At 45.6% G+C, this 21721-nt stretch overlaps 1 protein-coding gene across 14 annotated transcripts in view; it reads right to left on the bottom strand.

The window, feature by feature from the left end:
* sox6 (SRY-box transcription factor 6) overlaps positions 1–21721 on the bottom strand; it is an 832058-nt gene that overhangs the window by 492029 nt on the left and 318308 nt on the right. The gene's annotated exons all lie outside the window — the stretch shown is intronic.

Raw genomic sequence — 21721 nt, 5'->3', positions numbered from 1 at the left:
CCCATTCCAGGTATTAGTCTAGTAAATCTTCTCTGAATTGCTTCTAACACATTTACATTTTGTTAAATAAGGAGACCAATACTCACAATACTTCAGATGTGGTCTCACCAGTGCCCCAAACAACTGAACCATAACCTCCCTACTTTGATAATCAAATCCCCTCCGAATAAACAATAACATTCTATTAACTTTCCTAATTACTTGCTGTACCGGCATACTAACCTTTTGTCATTCATGCACTAGGACACCCAGATCTCTGAATCTCAGAGCTCTGCAATCCCTTACCTTTAGATAATAAGTTAATGTTTTATTCTTCCTGCCAAAACGGACCATCTCAAATTTTCCCACAGTGTACTCCATTTGCCAGATTTTTGCCCACACACTTAACCAATCTATGTCTCTTTGTAGACTCCTTGGGCGGGATTCTCCGAGCCCCGCGCGGGCCGGAGAATCTACGCAACCGCGCCACGGCACGCGATTCTCCGAGGAGCGGAGAATCTGCGCCATTTGCGCCGCCGCATTTGGCGCGGCACCGGTCGCAGGCCGCTGTCCGCGGCCGGGCCGCCGATTCTCCGGCCTTGATGGGCTGAGCGGCCGCGCGGAAATGGCAGAGTCCCGCCGGCGCCGGCCACAGCTGCTCGCAGCCGGCGGGAACTCTACGCGCAGGGTCGGGGGGCTCCTTCACTGGGGGGGCCTCCGATGAGGTCTGGCCCGCGATCGGGGTCCACCGATTGGTGGGCCGGCCTCTCCAGCCCCGGCCCTACTTTGTTACGCGGTCGGCTCCTAAGCCCCGCGCCATGTTGCGTCGGGGCCGGCGCGTTGAGGAACTCCCTGCGCATGCGCGGGTTGGTGCGGCGCCACTGTGCATGCGCGGGTTGGCGCGGCACCCAGTTGGCGCCGGGAAGGGAGGGTGGAGCGACGTGAACTGCACCAGCACTGTGCTGGCCCCCTATGGGGGCCAGAATCGGTACTGCCCGCGCCCGTTTTGCACCGTTGTGAACCGCGACGGCGTTCACGACGCCGCGGACACTCTGCCTCCATTTCGGAGAATCCTGCCCCTTATGTAGAATCATAGAATCATAGACTTTTACAGCACAGAAGGCCATTCAGCCCATCATGTGTGCACCAGCTCCCGAAAGAGCTACCTAGCTAGTCCCATTCCCCAGCTCTATCTCCGCAGCCCTCTAAATTAATCTCTTGCAAAAATATATCCAGCTCTTTTGAAACCTCCTATGAAATCTGCCTCCACCACTCTCCCAAGCAGCGCATTCCAAGTCCCAACAACTTTTTGAGTAAAGAAGTTTCTCCTCATCTCACTCCTAGCTCTCTTGCTGACCATCTTGAAATTGTGACCCCCTCGTCATTGACATACCAACTAGTGGAAACAGAATCTCCTTCTTTACCCTGTCATAATTGTTCATAATTTTGAACACCCCAATAAGGTCAGCTCTAATCTTCTTTGCTCCAATTTCTCCCATCGTTCCTTGTATCTAAAATTCCTTATTCCTGGTGTCATTCTAGTAAATCTCCTCTGCACTCTCTCTCGGGCTTTAATATCCTTCCTTAAATAAGATGCCCAGAACTGTACATAATATTCTAAATGTGGTCTGAACAATGATTTGTCGAGGTGTAGCATCACTTCCTTGCTTTTATCCTCTATGTCGCTATTTATAAACCCAAGGTTCCTATAAGGCTTCTTAACAACTGTTTCAACTTGCCCGGCCACCTTCAGAGAACTAGGCACTTGAACCCAGAGGACCCTTCGCTCCTGCACTCCCCTCAAAGTTGTACAATTGAGCCTCTATGGTCTCCCTGTGTTTCTTCTCTCAAAATGCATTACCTCATTTTTCTCTGCATTGAAACTCATCTGCCAGGTGTCTGCCCATTTGGCCAACTTGTCAATGTCCCTCTGAAGTCGTTCAGCGTCTCCCTCACAATTCACTATTCTCTCTAGCTTAGTATCTGCAAATTCAGAGATATCCTCATCACAATTTACTTTCCCACCTATCTTTGTGTCATCAGCAAATTTTGCAGCCATGGATATGATTTAATGCACAAAAACAGAGTTCCATTTTGGGCGCGTACAGCGAGGTGTTTCTCGGTGCTCGCTTAATGACCTGTTATCTGACGAGACTCTGCTTTTTGGGGGGCCTCGGTCGGAAACACAACCCCAAGGCTGCACTTACCTCATTCCCTGTACTGGTTACCTCAGCTGGTCAGTGTTAAGAAGATGACTCGTGGATCGAGGTGTCATTTTTAAATGCCCGCCTTGATCTTTCGAACCCACCCTGCTCCTCCACTGCGGCCTCCAGACCCCCCACTTCCCCAATTTACCTCTTAAGGGGTCATCGAACGCCCCCTCACCTCTTAAGGACAGGGCATCCCCAGGCCCGATCCCTGGCAGGGGCAACCTGTCACCCAGGCACCGTGGCACTGGGCACTCTGACACTTCCAGCGTGGCACTGTCAGAGTGCCTGGATGGCAGTGCCAAGGTGCCTGGCAGTGCCAAGATGCCTGGGTGTCAGTGCGAGTGCCAGGGTACCACCCTGCCCAGAGCCTGGCCACCGGGAGTCTCTAATGGCCTGGGAAATGCCCCAGGCGTCATTACACCTGGGCTATGTTTGTGTGGACTAGTGTTAAACGGCGCCAGGGCAAGGTCTCCAAGGCGAGGCCATTAGTTCCCTTGCATCAGGAGAATCCAGCGGTAGACATATTTAAATGAGCCTAATGGCTCACTTAATTATGTTAATCTGGATCAGGCCCAGTGAGGGCGTGGTCATGATTACAATGTCTTGTGAGATCGCGTTAGATCTCACAGGCATTCCAAGTGGCACAAATTTAACGTACTCGTCACATCACTGAGTCCATTAGCGCAACGAGGCCATTAGATCGCGCCCAATATCTTTGACCTCTTCATCCAAGTCATTTATATAAATTGAGGCTACAGAACTGATCGCTATGTCACACTACCCATCACATCCTGCACACCGGAACAGGATCCATTTATGCCAAATTTCTGTTTCCTGTTATTTAACTTTTTTAAAATTTAGAGTACACAATTATTTTTTTTTCCATTTAAGGGGCCAATCCCATGGCCAATCCACTCACCCTGCACATCTTTGGGTTGTGGGGGTGAGATCCACGTAGACCCGGGGAGAATGTGCAAACTACACACAGACATGGCCCGGGGCCGGGATCAAACCCGGGTCCTCCGTGGCGTGAGGCAGCATTCCTAACCATTGCGCCACCATGCCGCCCTAGTCAATCTTCTATTCATGCAAACATGTTACCGCCTACACCATGAGGTTTTATTTCAGTCATAACCTTTGATGTCCAGTGGTAGGCCTGGCAATTGTAACTTTCTGATGAAAAGTCATCAACCTGAAATGTTGGTTTTTCTGTTTCTTTCTTTGACCTGTTGAGTATTTCCAACATAATTATAACTTAGATCTCAGTGCAGTAAAGCTAAAGCGGCCAATAAAGGACACGAGAGAATCATTTATCTTTGAAAAGCAATGACAGGACCACACTGCCTCTGAATTGCATTTACAAAGCACTCACTGCCTTGTGTGCATTTAAAGAACAAGTTATGTCAACTACTGGCCAAAATTATCCTTGTGCGAAATTTTCCCTTTTTTGAACAGCGGGCTGGCTGAGGCAAGAAAGCCAGGGTGCATCTCGCCGGCTGCACATTTGGCTTTTCTCGCCAAATTGTGCTGTACTCTGTGCAAATCATGCAGGCATGGCTCACGCCATCAGCCTGGCAGCGCGAGGCTGAAAAGCTGGCAACACCGGGCATACCGGGATCGGGGCACATTTTTAAAGGGAGCCCCAATCGGCAATAGAAGAAAATCAAGAAGCCCCGTCCCACAGACCTCCCCCATGTAAACGGTCATCCCACCCCGGGATGCAGGGGAACCAACACTCCCCCGCCCCTGCACTCCTCATGGCCACATTTCTCACAGATAAGGGCCCCCCTCCTCAATGGAGCTCCCCAGGGGCCCCCCATGGCACTGCCACTTGGGCCTGGGGGTACTTGTATGTCCCTTTCTTACATGTGCGCCACCAGCAGGTTCCCTTTGCTTTGTTTCCATATTTAAAAACCTGTTGCAAACCTCGCCAACGTGAAGATCCCAATGTGGGGGGAACATACGGCGGGCAAACAGCACCGAAGAGCAGGTTCTCTCTGAGTAAGCGCTGCTTGATTGCATTATCAAAAACTTCCATCACTTTGCTGAAGCTTGACTCGTAGCTTGATGGAAATTGTCCTGCGTTTTATGAATTGGACATACCTGCACCATTTCCCACATTGTCAGGTAGCTGCCAGTGTTGTAGCTGTGCAGCCTGGCTAGTGGCAAAGCTAATTTCGGAGCACAGCTCCTCGGTGCTTCATCTGGAATCTCTGCAGGGCCTATAGCGTTTGCTGTATTCAAGTGCCCTCAGCCCATTAATGATTAGAACAAACTGAGAAACATAGCACTAGAGCCAGGAGTGCATTGATTTGATCTTGTAGCATTCCCCATGCAGAAAAGGGTTAAAGCGTATCAGTGTTAAAGAAAGGCAAAAGGAACATTTTGGACTCGCCGTACTTCCAGAAAGAAACCTTTTTTCTGCAAAGGAAGGGGCGCTGCCATTTAATTTTTCACAAATTGTCTCTCGGTTTAATGATTATTCTGTTAAAACACATACATGTGTGTTCACCCACAATCCATAATTGTTTTTTTAAATTAAGGGCCAATTTAGTTTGGCTAATCCACCTACCCTGCACATCTTTTGGGTTGTGGGGTGAGACCCATGCAGACATGGGGACAATATACAAATTCCACACGGACAGTGACCTGGGGCCGGGATCGAACCTGCGCACTTGGCGCCGTGAGGCAGCAGTGTTCACCACTACGCCACCGTGCTGCCCAGCTCCATAAATGTTATCATATGCAGGAATTTTTCAATGATCAACTTAATGTCACACTCCACTGTGGTAACTCAATATGCTAAGGTCGGACTCCTTGAGCGAAATTCTCCGGAAACGGCGCGATGTCCGCCGACTGGCGCCCAAAACGGCGCAAATCAGACGGGCATCGCGCCGCCCCAAAGGTGCGGAATGCTCCGCATCTTTGGGGGCCGAGCCCCAACCTTAAGGGGCTAGGTCGGCGCCGGACGAATTTCCGCCCTGCCAGCTGGCGGAAAAGGCCTTTGGTGCCCCGCCAGCTGGCGCGGAAATGACATCTCTGGGCGGCGCATGCGCGGGAGCGTCAGCGGCCGCTGACAGCATTCCCACGCATGCGCAGTGGAGGGAGTCTCTTCTGCCTCCGCCATGGTGGAGACCGTGGCGGAGGCGGAAGGGAAAGAGTGCCCCCACGGCACAGGCCCGCCTGCGGATCGGTGGGCCCCGATCGCGGGCCAGGCCACCGTGGGGGCACCCCCCAGGGCCAGATCGCCCCGCCCCCCCCCCCCCCCAGGACCCCAGAGCCCGCCCGCGCCGCCTTGTCCTGCCGGTAAGGTAGGTGGTTTAATTTACGCCGGCAGGACAGGCATTTTAGCGGCAGGACTTCGGCCCATCCGGGCCGGAGAATCACGTGGGGGGGCCCGCCAAACGGCGCGGCGCGATCCCCACCCCCGCCGAATCTCGGGTGCTGGAGACTTCGGCAACCGGCGGGGGCGGGATTCACGCCAGCCCCCGGCGATTCTCCGACCTGATAGATTTTCAGTGGTGGAGTATCGAGACCTATACCAGTCAGCAGAATTCTTAATGTGAATTCATACATTCAGCTGTGTTCAAAAGCCTCACAAATCAGAAATCTCCTACTTTATGATCTCAAATGAGGCAGCGATTGAGGCACTAAAGCAGGCATATGGTTCTCTGGTCCAAGAGAAGAATGAAATATCAGTGAAACTTCCTCTTCCTTATTGCTATTCTGTGACCCTCAATGGAAAATGCCTGTGTGTGGGCATCTGGTGAATAAAGGACTGATCATATCTACAATGGTCTCTTAGTACATGTGGACAAGCCCACATATGAAGAATAGCAATTTAGGCGAGGTGTCTGAGCACGTTTCATCCCCGTGGAACCCAGCATGAGGCAATGCCTTCAGAAGAGAAAATTTGAAGGGGAAAAAAAAACTATAGCTAAAAAAAATGAACATTAAGCGTTTGTGAGCCAGCAGAATCTGTCACTCATCAGGGTGAGGGTTAATTCACTACTGGAGAATGGAACTTATTACGTTTCCATCTGGCAACACTTTGATTCTGGCAGCAGTACTAGTCATCCCTAAATTAGTGAAAAAAATTATAAAGAGAGTCGAAAATTGAGGATCCCACAGAATTTGCCAGCTCCACAATGAAAGCCACTCCAAAGAGCTTGGGCGTGCGCAGCATGTGCACATTCCACAATGGATCGGAGTGCCCTTGCACAGCATTAAAGTTAAAAATTGGCAAGCTGATGAAAAACACACCTCGCATCCACCCTACCATTTATTAGCTGTGAGGGTGGCCAGACAAAGTACTTCCTTGCATCTATTAAAGCCCAGGTTAGACAGGCACTAAGAGATGCACAGTCTGGCTTATTTCACCCTTAAGATTCCTTTGTCTTTTTCTCTATGAGAAGGGACTTTAGCCTGCAGATCATCTGGCTCCTCATCCAGTAAATGCATCACCTGATAAGATGGACACATCCCTCCCTATCCCAAACAAATTCTCACCTGTATGATTGATACAGGCTGGAGCTACCCATGGTTCAATCGCTAAATCAGTTAATCTCGGACGAGGCAACATCAGGAATGAACCCTTATCAGGGAAGGGAGAAATAAATTGTCAAACCTCATACTCCTGTTCTATTTTTAATGACTGCTTTTGGACAATATATATGTGTCAATATCAGATGAGGACTCAATCAGGCTTGATTTTGTACCATAGTCCAAATGGCCCACAGATACAATCTGAATACACATGAGAAATGGCTGCTTAGACAAGTTTTTTGGCACCTGCCAGCATCTGCGAAGCTTTAGGCAATATAAGGACAGAAAGCAGTTGGGTGAGGAGGGGGAGTGCAGGGTGAATTTCAACATGTGATGCAATGTACGATGTCCCACTAATAACCTATAACACTAGGCTACCAAGGGCGGCATGGGGGCTCAGTGGTTAGCACTGCTGCCTCACGTCACTGAGGACCCGGATTCAATCCTGACCTTGGGTCACTGTCCATGTGGAGTTTGCACATTCTCCCCCTGTCTGCGTGGGTCTCACCCACACAACCCAAGGATGTGCAGTACAGTTAACTAAAGTTTTAACCATATGGGAAAAAATGGAAAGAGTCCTGTTGACAATGATGTATAGCTCGCGTTCTGCAACCTTTGGAGTCAGGCTCTGCAAATTAGTGTACCAGTTAATTCCTTACTGTTGTGCACAAGGCAAATATAGTGGTCTGTGATGGAAAGTCATATTCCAGAGGGCTGTTTGATGTTAGTGATATAATCACCAGGGATTATATGACTCCCTCAAAATGCTAGAAAACAGTAGGATGCACCAGCAAAGTGAAAACCAGAGACTCAATCACTTAAAGCTCTATTGGGGAAAGGCTGGATTTGATTACCAGTTATAATACACACACTGTTACATAGCCCTCTTCTAACTGAAAAACATAACCTTGTACATTCTGACATACGCGCGTACATGCATAAAAATTACTCTATATCTGTTTGCCCGAACATGGTTCTGGAACTGTAGTCAATTTATAGACTCAATTAACAGGAAGTTTAAGCAAGAAGTGCTTTTAAGGACTGTATTAACCTACATTACACAACAGAAGAATGAATTTTCTATGGCTGTGTGTGTGTGAAGAAAAGGGAGAGCAAGAGGAAGAAAGAGAGAGGGAGTCAGGCGCAAAACAATTCTGAATCACACCTCTGTAAATAATTCCTGAGAGGGATGCACAGTGGTGCAGCGGTTAGCACTGCGGCCTCACGGCACTGAAGACCTGGGTTCTATCCCGGCCCCAGGTCATTGTCCATGTGGAGCTTGTGCATTCTCCGTATGTCTCCCTGTGGCTGCGTGGGTCTCACCTCCAAAACCCAAAGATGTGCAGGCTAGGTGAATTGGCCATGCTAAATTGTCGCTTAATTGGGGGAAAAAGAATTGGGTACTCTAAATTTATTTTTAAAAAGTAAATTATTCCTGCGCCCCAAATATTATATTCCCTGCACTTTGAGCTCCATGAACATGTTCTTTATCCTTTAACACTAGTGATATTGACCAATCAGAGTGCTGCAGTTTGCAACTATTTCTATTCATCTAAATGGGATATTGTATAACTAATTCCAATAACTCCACCCATTTCATCATTCATTTCTTTGGGCCGTGAAACTGACCCAAAAAAGTCCACGTGTTGAGATTGAAATGTTCAGCTTGATCCAGCTTAGTTTCTATGTAAATGGAAAGAAGCACATTTTTAGCTAGTTACTGGACTTAATTATACTTGAAATTGAGAATGATGATCCTATTTTTTTGGCTACCAGTCCTAACTAATGTTTGATTTCATATGTTTCTGCCCCCTTCTCCTGAATGAGCTGGCTCATCCAGGGGTCACCTCATCCTTGCATGTCAATTAGTGTTGGCAGGCTATTTGACTATGTGGGCATCACAAGTTTTATTTCGACCTGTCCCAGTATCGACACACATGTTTTTCTAAATGTAGTCACTGAAATGCATTTAGAAACAGGATATATTGATGATTTTTACTTCAGTAAAACTCACATTTATTCTGGAAAACCAGCAAATGCTGACATGACTTCAAAATATTTAACAACTCAAAGCCAGCCTCATTTTTGTCCTCGGACATGTAGCTACATTGAAGGTGCAAACAGACACGCTTACAATAATAACCTAACATTGCACTGAATCAAACATGTCACTTCTCCTGAATGTGCTCATATGAAGGCTGCAGGAAAAATTGTAGGGGTTTTCCTTTATTTCTTACACAGACATTGTTGTCTATTTTGCCTGTATGTTGGTATTCTCTGTTGCTAAGTGAGTTTGCACAGTGAGATGAAGCCATGCATCTCCCTCACACCAATTTACGCTGATATTGTTCAATCGTGCCACCCAGTTAATGCGAGTATTCTCCTTCTCTCCCCAATCTCACAGTAACATTCTTGTCCCCATGTTCCTGGCCCCAGTTCATGGTGCCATTTTTCTTTCCTTTGCAATCTCATGCTGGCATTCCTTTTTCAACTGCACTCCTCTGAGAACCACCTGTTCAAGCATGTTAGAATTTTCAATGGTTCCAGGGATGAGAAACTTCAGTTACGAAGAAAGATTGGAGAATTTGGGACTGTCCTCCTTGGAGGGGAGAAGGCGAAGAGGAGACTTGACAGAGGCTGGACAGAGTAGACAGGAAGAAAGTGTTCCCACTTGTAAAAGTAGCGAGAATGAGAGGGCACCAATTGAAAGTGATTTGCAAAGGAAGCAAATGCGATTACGGGGAAAAGGCAGGAGAATAGCACGGAGTCATGATGCTCATTTGGAGAGCCAGTACAGGTAAGATGGGCTGAATGGCACAGTAACGATTCTGTGATTCAATCCCCAAGAGCAGATTCTCTTATATTAAAAATAAATTTAAAGTACCCAATTTTTTTCTCCAATTAAGGGGCAATTTAGCAAGACCAATTCACCTACCCTGCATATATTTTGGGTTCTGGGGGTGAGACTCAGACAGATACGGAGAGAATGTGCAGACTCCACACGGACTGTGACCCAGGGCCGGGATCGAACCTGGTTACTTGGCATCGTGAGGTAGCAGTGCTAACCACTGCACCACCATGCTGCCCTCTTAAGAGCAGATTCTAAGAATAATGCTGGAGGGATGACACCAAGGGGAGAAGTGGGATCACTGTACAGAGGGGGATCTAGGATTGGTACCAGTGGGGGAACCTGCAGGAATATTGAAGGGAGGAATGAAGAATGCCAGCAATGGGCAAATGATGCTAAGTGGAGGAGTTGCTTTTGTCTTCAAATGCAGAGAAGCAGACACTGATTGTTCATGACAAGCACTGATTGATGGCATTTATATGAGGTCAATTGTCGCATCTGTGCCTGATTTGTGCGGCTCAGTACAACACTGGATAGTGCATTAACCAATTGAACCATCACAGTAGCTGCAGACTCAAGTTTTCTTAACAGTTTAATAATCTTTTCAGATGGTTTGGCATGTTATTTGTCACAATACACAGTGCTACATTTGTCCAGAATGGACAGAAATTGTGTCCCAAGACCAATTTGATTTGACCTGGATGCAATTAAGATAGTAACAAATTGACCCAAATCTCATCAAGATGCATTAGAAAACATTTTCAAAAAGCCCTTCCTTGTTTTTCAATTCAATTTTGCCAGGTGCACACTCTCAGTGGGTTTCACTTCAAGTGCTGGGACTGATTGAATCACAATATCCACTGTGCACAGGAACTCTGCCAGGTCCCAGTTGGGGTTGTGTTACTTTGCTGAAGAGCTGACACCTTGTCTAATCTACCTGACCTCCTCCATTACATATAATGCTTCTGAGGCAAACTACTGGCTCAAGCACACAAAGGATCAACAGTTTGTTCTTCAAACTAAAGAATGTTAGATTGATTTGGGGTATCGTATGTAGTGTGAAAGACTTCTTAAAAAAAAAATGGTGAAAACAAGGAAACCTAAAGAAAGAGAAGGATGAGAATGGGAAAGAATGGGAGAAGGACAGAATTTTTTTTAAAACACAGAAAACGGATTGAAAAAGGACAAGGGGAATAAGAACTGACAGAGCAATAAGGAAGAAAGATGATGTAGACGACAGAAAAGTAATAAGAGAAAGAAAGGAATTAGAGAGATGAAGAGAGGAAGGAAGAAAACTGCAAAGGCAACCAAAGAAATAAGAACAGAGGTTCTTATCTCTTTGATTGCTGCCGCAGAGTAAATTTACTTTATACTGTATTCTGTAAAATGCACAAATCAGTTAACCTTAGGTAATCATACCAGCATTTTTCAAATTAGCAAAATCATTAACTTCCTCGTATGGTTTCTTCAAGCAAGCACAGCCTGATTAAAACGCTCATAAAGCAGTGTATAACTGTTAAAGACAAAATTTACAAATCTGTCACATGTTTTCATGAATATTTCAGTGAATGAAGTGCTTGAAATATCAGGTGCAAGATAAAATAATTAAGCTAATCCCAATTTAAATAGGAGTTTTATGAAGCAGTCAGTGTTTCAAAGAGGATTTAACAGCTATTGGTACAATTCTCAATTTATGGAGGCAGTGCGGTGATTCTGTCTTCGGGGGGGGGGGGGCGGAGGGTGGAAATCATATAAGATAGGCTCAAACTTAATGTGAGGTTCACTGATCTAATTATGGACTTTTAGAATAAATATATTTTGAAAAACACAAAACTATTGAAAAACTGCAGGAACCCTGGCAGTAATTTGGACCTAAATAAGATAATTTATTTATAATGAGCAAATACTCTGTCTTTCACAAAATGACTTTCATGTTTAATACTAAAAATTTACAATTTTGTGTTTCCAGATGATAAGGAATATATATTGGAGAGTGGATAGTTGGCAGTGAGTTACGGAGCAGTAACTTCAATTCAGCAGTTCGAATGTGTCATCGACTTGAGGCAACAAGCATCACACCTCCATATAACAACCTCAATGGAGTGCCTTTGATTGGATTCCTACATTTACAATGCCTCCTACTGACAATTAGCCTAACTTCCTGTACAATAGGTGATTGAAGGGTTATAAGTAAAGTCAAGTATAGTGAAACTAATTGGATAGCTCCTTCAAAGGGGGGACAGGCAGGATGGGCCGAATTGCCTTCTTGCATGCTGCAGGATCAATGATTGTCTATATGCAGCAGCAAAATGCTGATCAGAAACACAAAGCTGTGCTTCTCTTTACTGTACAAACCTCAGGTTTACCACCTAAAATAGCCTTTTATCTTTTGTTTAATTCATTTATGGGATGTGGGCGTCTCTGGGTAAGCCAACATTTATTGCCCATCTCTTATTGCCCTTCAGAAGGTGGTGGCGAGTAGCCTTCTTGAACGGCTGCAGTCCCTGAGGTGTAGCCACATCCACAATGCTGTTAGAGAGGGAGTTCCCTGGATTTTGACCCAGCAACAGTGAAGGAACGGTGATTTTTCCAAATCGGGGTGGTGAGTTACATGGAGGGGAACCTCCAGGTGGTGAGATTCATGCACTTGCCCTTCTAGACGGTAGTGGATGCGGGTTTGGAATATGCCACCTAAGGAGCCTTGGTTAGTTCCTGCAGTACTTCTTGTAGATGGCACACATGGCTGCCAATGTTTTTTTAATAAATTTAAAATACCCAATTCATTTCTTTTTTCCAATTAAGGAGCAATTTAGCATGGCCAATCCAGCTATCCTGCACATCTTTGGGTTGTGGGGGTGCGACCCACGCAGACACGGGGAGAATGTGAAAACTCCACATGGACAGGACCCCGGGCGAGCATCAAACCTGAGTGTTGAGCTTCTTGATTGTTGTTGGAGCTGTACTCATCCGGGCAAGTGGAGAGTATTCCATTACACTCCTGGCTTGTACCTTGTAGGTGGTAGGCAGGCTGTGGAGAGGCAGGAGGTGAGTTACTCATGGTAGGATTCCTAGCCTTTGACCTACTCTGGTAGCCACAGTACTTATATGGCTGGTCCAGATCAGTTTCTGATCAATGATAACCTGCAGAATGTTGATTGTGGGAGATTCAGCGATGGTAATGCCATTGAATGTCAAGGGGCGATGGTTAGGTCCTCTCTTGTAGGAGATTGTCATTGCCTGGCACTTGTGTGACACAAATGTAACTTGCCACTTGTCAACCCAAGCCTGGATACTGTCCATGTCTTGCTACACTTGGACATAGACTGCTTCATTAAATCGTGAATGGTGCTGAACATTGTGCAGTCATGTGCGAAGATCCCCACTTCTGACCTTATGATGGAAGGGAGGTCATTGGTGAAGATGGTTGGGCTAGGACACTACACTGAGGAACTCCTGCAGAGATGTCCTGGAGCTGAGATGATTGATCTCCAACCACCTCAAACATCTTCCTTTTGGCCAGGTATGACTCCAACAAGTGGAGAGGTTTCCACCCGATTCCCATTGACTCCAGTTTTGCTAGGGCTCCTTGATACCATTCCTGGACAAATGCTGCCTTGATATCAAAGGCAGTCTCTCTCACCTCTGGCATTGAGCTCTTTTGTCCATGTTTGAACCAAGGCTGTAATGATGGCAGGAGCTGAGTGACCCTGGCAGAACCTAAACTGAGCATCCGTGAGCGGATTATTACTGAATAATTGCCGCTTGATAACTGTTGATGATTCCTTCCATCATTTTGCTGAAGGTGGTGAGTAAACTGAGGGCAGTAATTGACTGTGTTGGATTTGTCTTGTTTCTGGTGTACGTGACACACCTGGGCAATTTTCCACATTGCCAGGTAGGTGCTAGTGTTGTAGCTGTACTGGAACAACTTGGCTAGGGGTGCAGCAAGTTCTGGAGCACAAGTCTTCAGTAGTATTGCTGGAATATTGTCAGGGGCCATTCATTGCCTTTGCAGTATCCAGTGCCTTCAACTGTTTCTTGATATCATAGAATACATAGAATTATCATAGAATTTACAGTGCAGAAGGAGGCCATTCGGGCCATCGAGTCTGCACCGGCTCTTGGAAAGAGCACCCTACCCAAAGTCCACACCTCCACCCTATCCCCATAACTCAGTAACCCCACCCAACACTAAGGGCAACTTAGCATGGCCAATCCACCTAACCTGCACATCTTTGGACTGTGGGAGGAAACCGGAGCACCCGGAGGAAACCCACGCACACACGGGGAGAATGTGCAGACTCCGCACAGACAGTGACCCAAGCCGGAATCGAACCTGGGACCCTGGAGCTGTGAAGCAATTGTGCTATCCACAATGCTACCGTGCTGCCCTCATATCTCATGAAGATTGATATCTGTGATGCTGGGGACCTCCGGAGGAGACCTAGATGGATCATCCACTTAGCACTTCTGGCTGAAGATTGTTCTGAATGCTTCAGCCTTGTCTTTTGCACAGATGTGCTGGGATCCTCCATCATTGGGGATGAGAATATTTGTGAAGCCTCCTCCCCCAGTGAGTTGTTTAACTGTCCATCACCATTCACGGTTGGAAGTGGCAGGACTGCCGAGCTTAGATTTGATGTGTTCATTATGGAATCGCTTCGCTGTCTATTATTTGCTGTTAGGCACACAAGTATTCCTGTGTTGTAGCTTCACCAGGTTGACACCACAATTTTAGGAATACCTGGTGCTGCTCCTGGCATGCACTCCTGCTCACTTCATTGAACCAGGGTTGATTCCAGGCTTGGTGGTAATGGTAGAGTGGGGGATATGCCGGGACATGAGGTTACAGATTGTGGTTGAATACAATTCTGCTGCTGCTGATGGTCCACAGCACCTCATGGATGCCCAGTCTTGAGTTTCTAGATCTGTTCAAACGCAATCCCATTTAGCATGGCGATAGTGCCACGCAACTCAATGGAAGTTATCCTCAATTGGAAAGATGGGACTTTGTCCCAACAAGGATTGTGCATTGGTCATTTGTACCAAAGCTGTCATGGACTGATGCATCTGCAGCAGGCAGGTTGGTGAGGATGAGGTCAAGTATGTTTTTGGTTCCCTCACCAACTGCTGTAGTCCCAGTCTACCAGCTCTGTCCTTTAGGACCCAGCCAGCTCGGTGGTACTACTGAGCCGCTCTTGGTGATGGGCATTGAAGTCCCCTGCCCAGAGTATATTCTGCACCCCTGTGATGTTCAACATGGAGGAGTATGGATTCATCAGATGGAGGATTCCTTGTCCATGTTTAACCAGAAGCCATGAGATTTCATGCAGTCCAGAGTCGATATTTCTTTTAAATTTAGAGTACCCAATTCATTTTTCCAATTAAGGGGCCAATCCACCTACCCTGCCCAGCTTTGGGTTGTGGGGGCGAAACCCACGCAAACACGGGGCGAATGTGCAAACTCCACACAGACAGTGACCCAGGGCCGGGATCGAACCTGGGACCTCAGCGCCGTGAGGCAGCAGTGCTAACCACTGCACCACCAGGCTTTCCTATCCAGGGTCGATGTTAAATACTCCCCTGGACATACTGTTTGTCTGTAAGTTATGATTCTGTGAGTATGAATATGTCAGGCTGTTGCTTGACTAGCCTGTGAAACAGCTCTCCCAATTTTGGCACAAGCCCTCAGATATTAGTAAGGAGGATTTTGCCGTTGTCGTTTCCAGACCTGGTTCAATGCCGGGTGGTCCATCCGGTTTCATTCCTTTTTTGTATTCTCACGCTGTGGGCCTGGAGTCACATGTGGGCCAGACCAGGTAAGGATGACAGATTTCCTTCCATAAAGGACATTAGTGAACCAGATGGGTTTTTACGACAATCAACAATGGTTTCATGGTCATCACTCGACTTTGAATTCCAGATATTTTATTGAATTGAAATTCCAGCGCCTGGCTGTGGTGGGATTTGAACATGGGTCTCAGAGTATTAGGCTGGGTCTCTGGATTACTAGTCCAGTGACAATACCACGGCACCCCTGCCTCGCCATTAAAGCTGTTTTTCGACATAATTCTAATCAAATAACGAAAAGAATGTCATAAAGGAAAGTCTGCACATAGAGGCCGGGATTCTCCCTACCCGGTGGCTGGGGGGTCCCGGCGGGACAGAGTGGCATGAACCACTCCGGCATCGGGCCGCCCCAAAGGTGCAGATTTCTCCACACCTTTAGGGGCCAAGCCCTCACCTTGAGGGGCTAGGCCTGCGCCGGAGTGGTTGGCGTGCCGCCGGCCGGCGGGAAAGGCCTTTGGCGCCACGCCAGCCGGGACCGAAGGGACTGCGCCGGTCGGCGGAAGTCCGCGCATGCACGGGAGCATCAGCAGCTGCTGACGTCATCCCCGTGCATGCGCAAGGGGGGGTCACTTCCGCATCGGCCATCGCGGAGGCAATGGCCCAGGCGGAAGGAAAAGAGTGCCCCCACGGCACAGGCCTGCCCGCGGATCGGTGGACCCCGATCGTGGGTCAGGCCACTGTGGCGGCAACCCCGGGGCCAGAGCGCCCCGCGCCCCCTCCAGGACCCCGGAGCCCGCCCGCACCGCCAGTCTCGCTGGTTATGTAGGTGGTTGGATTCACGGCGGCGGGACTGGCATGACAGCAGCGGGACTGCGGCCCATCGCGGGCCGGAGAATCGCAAGGGGGGGCCCGCCGAACGGCGCGATTCCCGCCCCTGACGAATTTTCGGTGCCGGAGAATTTGGTGGCCGGCGTGGGCAGGATTCACGCCGCCCTCCCGGCGATTCTCCGACTCGGCGGGGGGGGTCGGAGAATCCCGCCCAGAAAGTCTGCATATGAAAGTACCAATGTTTACAGGCACAACTTTCCCTGACTATTGTAATCACAGAAATAAAGTCCACAGAAATATTTTCATTTAAAGCATAAAATGAAAGCCCAATTGGCAACTTGGATTCAGCTCCATTTTGAGGGTCTAAAATAGATGCATCGCCTGATCTAAAATCTAGAAGGCAGAGGCCCAAATCCGTACATCCCCAGCAGTTATTACTAATTGGACAATTTTATTCAGAAAGACTACAGTTTGATTTTTAAAAAATGTATCGCACAGCTGTAGCAGAAAATGTGAAGATGCTTTTTAAAAAAAAATTAAATTGACTTCTCCAGACAGAATGGATATGAGGAAGGGTCAAGGACCACAGGTCAGCGATTTGAGATGGGTTCCACAAGAACCAATAGTGTAATGGGGAAAAACATTTTTCGCATTGAGAATCTGGAATTCACTGCCTGAGTGGGCGGTAGAGGAAAATTAAATCATGGCTTTCAAAAGTGAATTGGGTAAGTTGCTGAAAATCTGCAGGGCTACAGGGAAAGGGCGAGAGGCTAGCTGAGTTGCAGAGAGTCAGCTTGGGCACAAAAGGCCTAATGGTCTCCTTCTATGCTACTAATAATAATAATCTTTATTATCACAAGTAGGCTTACATTAACACTGCAATGAAGTTACTGTGAAAAGTCCCTAGTCGCCACATTCCAGGACCTATTCGGTTACACAGAGGGAGAATTCAGAATGTCCGATTCACCTAACAAGCACATCTTTCGGGACTTGTGGGAGGAAACCGGAGCATCCGGAGGAAACCCACGCAGACACAGGGAGAACGTGCAGACTCCGCACAGACAGTGACCCAAGCCGGGAATCGAACCTGAGAACCTGGCGCTGTGAAGCAACAGTGCTAACCACTATGCTACCAATGCTATAATCATTCTATGATTCTGTGGTTGTTTGACAATGATATGGAACGGCACTGAGCTCATCTCAAGGAGCCAAAGAACACTGTCATGGATGTAAAGACCAAAAACATGCCATTCATTAAAACAGGCCAACAAAAGTTAATCCTTCACCTTAAAAAAATCTATTGCATGAGAAAAGTGATTTTTAATTACATTTATTGCCTAATCTCCATTTTATTTAACTTTCGAGCCAACAATACTAGTATAGATATGGTAGGTTTGCATACCTATAGATGCATGCTCACAATAGTTGTAGCTCATTATTCAAAAATATCATTCACCCTCTTTTGTTCAATCATTTTAAATCAGAAATATCTGTTATCAAGAATGTAATGGATTTCCATTTAACACTAAAACAGCAAAAGAATTTCACTCATGCTGCTTTTGCACAATCCACACAACTAAAATACATTTTTAGATACTTGAATGTAAAGGAAAACTGCCATTTTTCTTTTAAATTTAGAATATCCAATTCATTTTTTCTAATTAAGGAGCAATTTAGCATAGCCAATCTACCTACCCTTCACATCTTTGGGTTGTGGGGGCGAAACCTACGCAGACACGGGGAGAATGTGCAAATTCCACACGGACAGTGACCCAGAGCCAGGATCAAACCTGGGACCTTGGCGCCATGAGGCAGCAGTGCTAACCACTGTGCCACCGTGCTGCCCAAAACTGCCATTTTAATCTTACTTTAATAATGTGGTAGGTGATCATTAATTTTGACTGACAGACAAATCAATTTTGATCAAATAATAAGGAGCAACACAACTTTTCAGTCCATTGGAAAACTTGAAAGGATATTGTGCTATACCTTGGGGTCATGTAACACAATTCTTGAATCACGATGTATATTGTGATGATATAAGATGGTTAGGTGCATATGTGAGTTAAATGCTGAACGGTTAGAGATATAAACCTCTGATATGAAACCCCAGGCATATTCCTAATGACGGCACAGCTGCAGAATACAGAAATGTTGCTTACTGGGCTAGACAGCTCTTCTGTTTACCGGGCAGAATTCTCATAAACTGCTACAACCAATCACTTGTTTGATTCGTAAAATGGAGATATTTTAATCATTTGTATGCTGTTAAGCAATTATTGTCATCTTTGATGACTGGGGGCAGCACGGTGGCGCAGTGGGTTAGCACTGCGGCCTCACAGCGCTGAGTTCCCAGGTTCGATCCTGGCTCTGGGTCACTGTCAGTGTGGAGTTTGCACATTCTCCCCGTGTTTGCGTGGGTTTCGCCCCCACAACCCAAAGATCTGCAGGCTAGGTGGATTGGACACGCTAAATTGCCCCTTAATTGGAAAAAATGAATTGGGTACTCTAAGTTTAAAAAAAAAAATCTTTGATGACTGATTTCATAAACATATGAAACAAAATGTTAACAGTTGCAAGGACATTTTATAAAACATTCAGCTTTTGCCTTGCTACGAAAGTTCTTGGATCGAGATGTTCTACACACCCTTGTCACTCCTACAGAACTGTGAAGAAATGGAAAATTGACTTCCATGTTATTTTATGTAATTTGACTAAAATACCATTATTTTACCAGATAAAAGGTAAATAATTGCTTGCTGTTGTGATGTTGGTGTTTCAGAGAAAGAGTTTTTTTTTCCCAATTAAGTGGCAATTTTCTCCCAGTGTTTGCATGGGTTTCGCCCCCACAACCCAAAGATGTGCAAGGTAGGTGGATTGAACACACTTAATTGGAAAAATTGAATTGGGTACTCTAAATTTATTTTTAAAGTGGCAATTTAACATGGCCAATCCACCTACCCTGCATGCCTTTGGGTTGTGGCAGTGAGACCCACGCACACACGGGGTGAATGTGCAAACTGAACACGAACAGTGACCCAGGACCGGGATCGAACCTGGGTCCACGGCGCCGTGAGGCAGCAGTGCTAAACCAAGAGGAAGAGTTTTTAACCACAAGTTCCTCCTTGTCAAGTCAATCCCAAGTCTCAAATTTGTTTCTTCACTTGATCAACACTGACTGCAACCAATCGGTCAATTTCCTACAGATGGGATTCTAACAACAGGTCACCCTGATGATCACCCGTATCATATTCTGTTAATGTACTAATGATGAAATCTACTTAAATGAAACAAATTCCTTTGACCTGAATACAGTGCTTAGTACCAAATAATAGATTTTAAAGAGAAAAATACTGGAAACAAATAACTAATTGGACAATTTATAAAAGAAGAGGTGACACCAATGTGGGCATTGTCTTAGGTGCACTGGCATCAGTCGCTCCCTAAAGTGACCAGAACAGGAAATTAGCCCATTAACCATGGTAGTGTAACAATTGTATCCCTGTGTGATTTGAACTGGATAATAATGTTTTCCGTACTCCTTTAATCTCTGCAATGGACAGAACAGGCATTGGTAAGACAAAGCCTGGTGCAAACCATTAAACTGTTTTATTTAAAATACATCACAATACGGAGCAACAGAATGGATTCACATATTGCAGGCAGGATAATTTATCTTCATGTAATGTTACAAAATAAAGATCAAGCCATGCTTCCTCAGGTCAGTGGGTTGTTCACTAGACTTATATATAACAGTCCGCAAGTATTTACAGTCGTCCCCCCCCCCCCCCCCCCCCCCCCCCCACCACCACCACCACCACCACACCACCCGCTCAGCTCTACCAGTATCTCTATCTTGGTGCTTTAACTCTCAATCTTCACAAGCAGAAGGTGATAAAAGTCTTCAACACAATTGGTGTAAGATGTTCCCAAGACAGGTTAATTAATTCTTTATTGTTTAGCCTTTGGGCAAGGTGGAGGGTGAACTTAGCCATCATTCATCTAAGTGCATTTTACTTTAAAAATGCAGGAATACATATATTTTGCTTTGAAAACGTAACATTAGAAGTAACTCTTTATTCCCAATCCCCTTCTGTAATTAATGGATGTCCAGAATGGAACAGAATATAAGGTTAACATTTCAGGCGTGACCTTGATGAAGGGCCAGGCCTAAAATATAAAGCCTTCTTCCTCCAAATGATGCTATTCAATCTGCTGCACACTTCTGCTTTGATTTCACATTTTCAATGTTTGAATTATCTTCCTTTCTACTCTGTCTCCAGTTTCTTTGTAGTGATCAATTTACTGACAATGTCATTCTCTAATTATTCTGAACACATGGATGTCATTAGACGGTAGCATTCCAGGTTCTATGGAATTGACAGGTCGATTATACATATTGTTCCAATTCTACATTGTGATCTTCGGCATTAGAGATTCACAGACAATTCTTTTTAGAGGTCATGCAGGAAACATGTGTGTATTTGGAAAGCTGCAAAGGACATTCAGTACTCAAAGGGATAACGCATAGTTCTCTAAAGAATTTCAAGTCCCAGAACAACAGCTTCTAAAATGCTACATCTGTTTTTGAAATATTAAAGCCCATTTAAATATGTAATGTGTCATTTTATCATTCCAAGCCATCACAGCAAAGACTAAATTTGCACTTGCAGATTTTACACAGTCCATCTAAATCATGTACTCTGTACAAATATTGTCACCAAGACTTTCCAAGACTTTTCCATCCCAGAGTTAAAACTTAATACTCTGGACAGTTCTCTGGCCCACAAGAGATTGGAAAAGGCAAGAAAAATCCTGAGTGTGAGAAATCTGAAATTTAAAAAAAAAGGAAATGCTGCAAATTCACAGCAGGTCAGTCAGAATCAAGAAGAGAAAGATGGGTTATTATTTTAGTATGGACCTTCTGATGAGGATTGCACCAGAAATAATGCTAAAACCTTTCTCCTTTTAGACATTGATCAACCCGCTTTTTAAATATTGATATAGAAGAAACAGGTCTACTGGAACAAAATATCATGGTGTTACTCTTTCAGTTGTGATATCCGAGACGAATACAACTCATAAAACGAGCAGCGCTTTGCAGTGAGTTAATTATTCATTTTACAGGGTCCTGACTGGATTCAATACAGTTATTAGTGATGGTAGATTGAGAAACCTAAACACCAGCCTTTCACCTCCCATAAGTAACTTTCAAATTACCAACGAAAAGTGTATAAAAGATGTCTTAAAGTCCTTAAAGCATGACATGCTTAAGCACAGCTGTGAAAATAGTCTGCTGAAAAACTATAATTTAACTTTTAAAAAGTTGAGCTGTGAGGTGTTTTCATTAGGAATAATGACCCTCATTTTCACCCGGCCAATAAAGTTGTTTCCTGTAATCAAATTAAACTGAAAAGTATTTATATAAGAATTAATTTTAAATAAACCTAAAGACAGGTACTAAAGAGGTTGCTCATTTTTTTTTTTAAATGTCACATTCAAATTAAATTTTTCTGAAGAT

The sequence above is a fragment of the Scyliorhinus torazame genome, chromosome 10 (genome assembly GCF_047496885.1).
Source record: "Scyliorhinus torazame isolate Kashiwa2021f chromosome 10, sScyTor2.1, whole genome shotgun sequence".
NCBI lineage: Eukaryota > Metazoa > Chordata > Chondrichthyes > Carcharhiniformes > Scyliorhinidae > Scyliorhinus > Scyliorhinus torazame.
The sequence above is the reverse complement of the archived record's forward strand: the minus strand, read 5'-3'. Positions and strand labels throughout refer to the sequence as shown.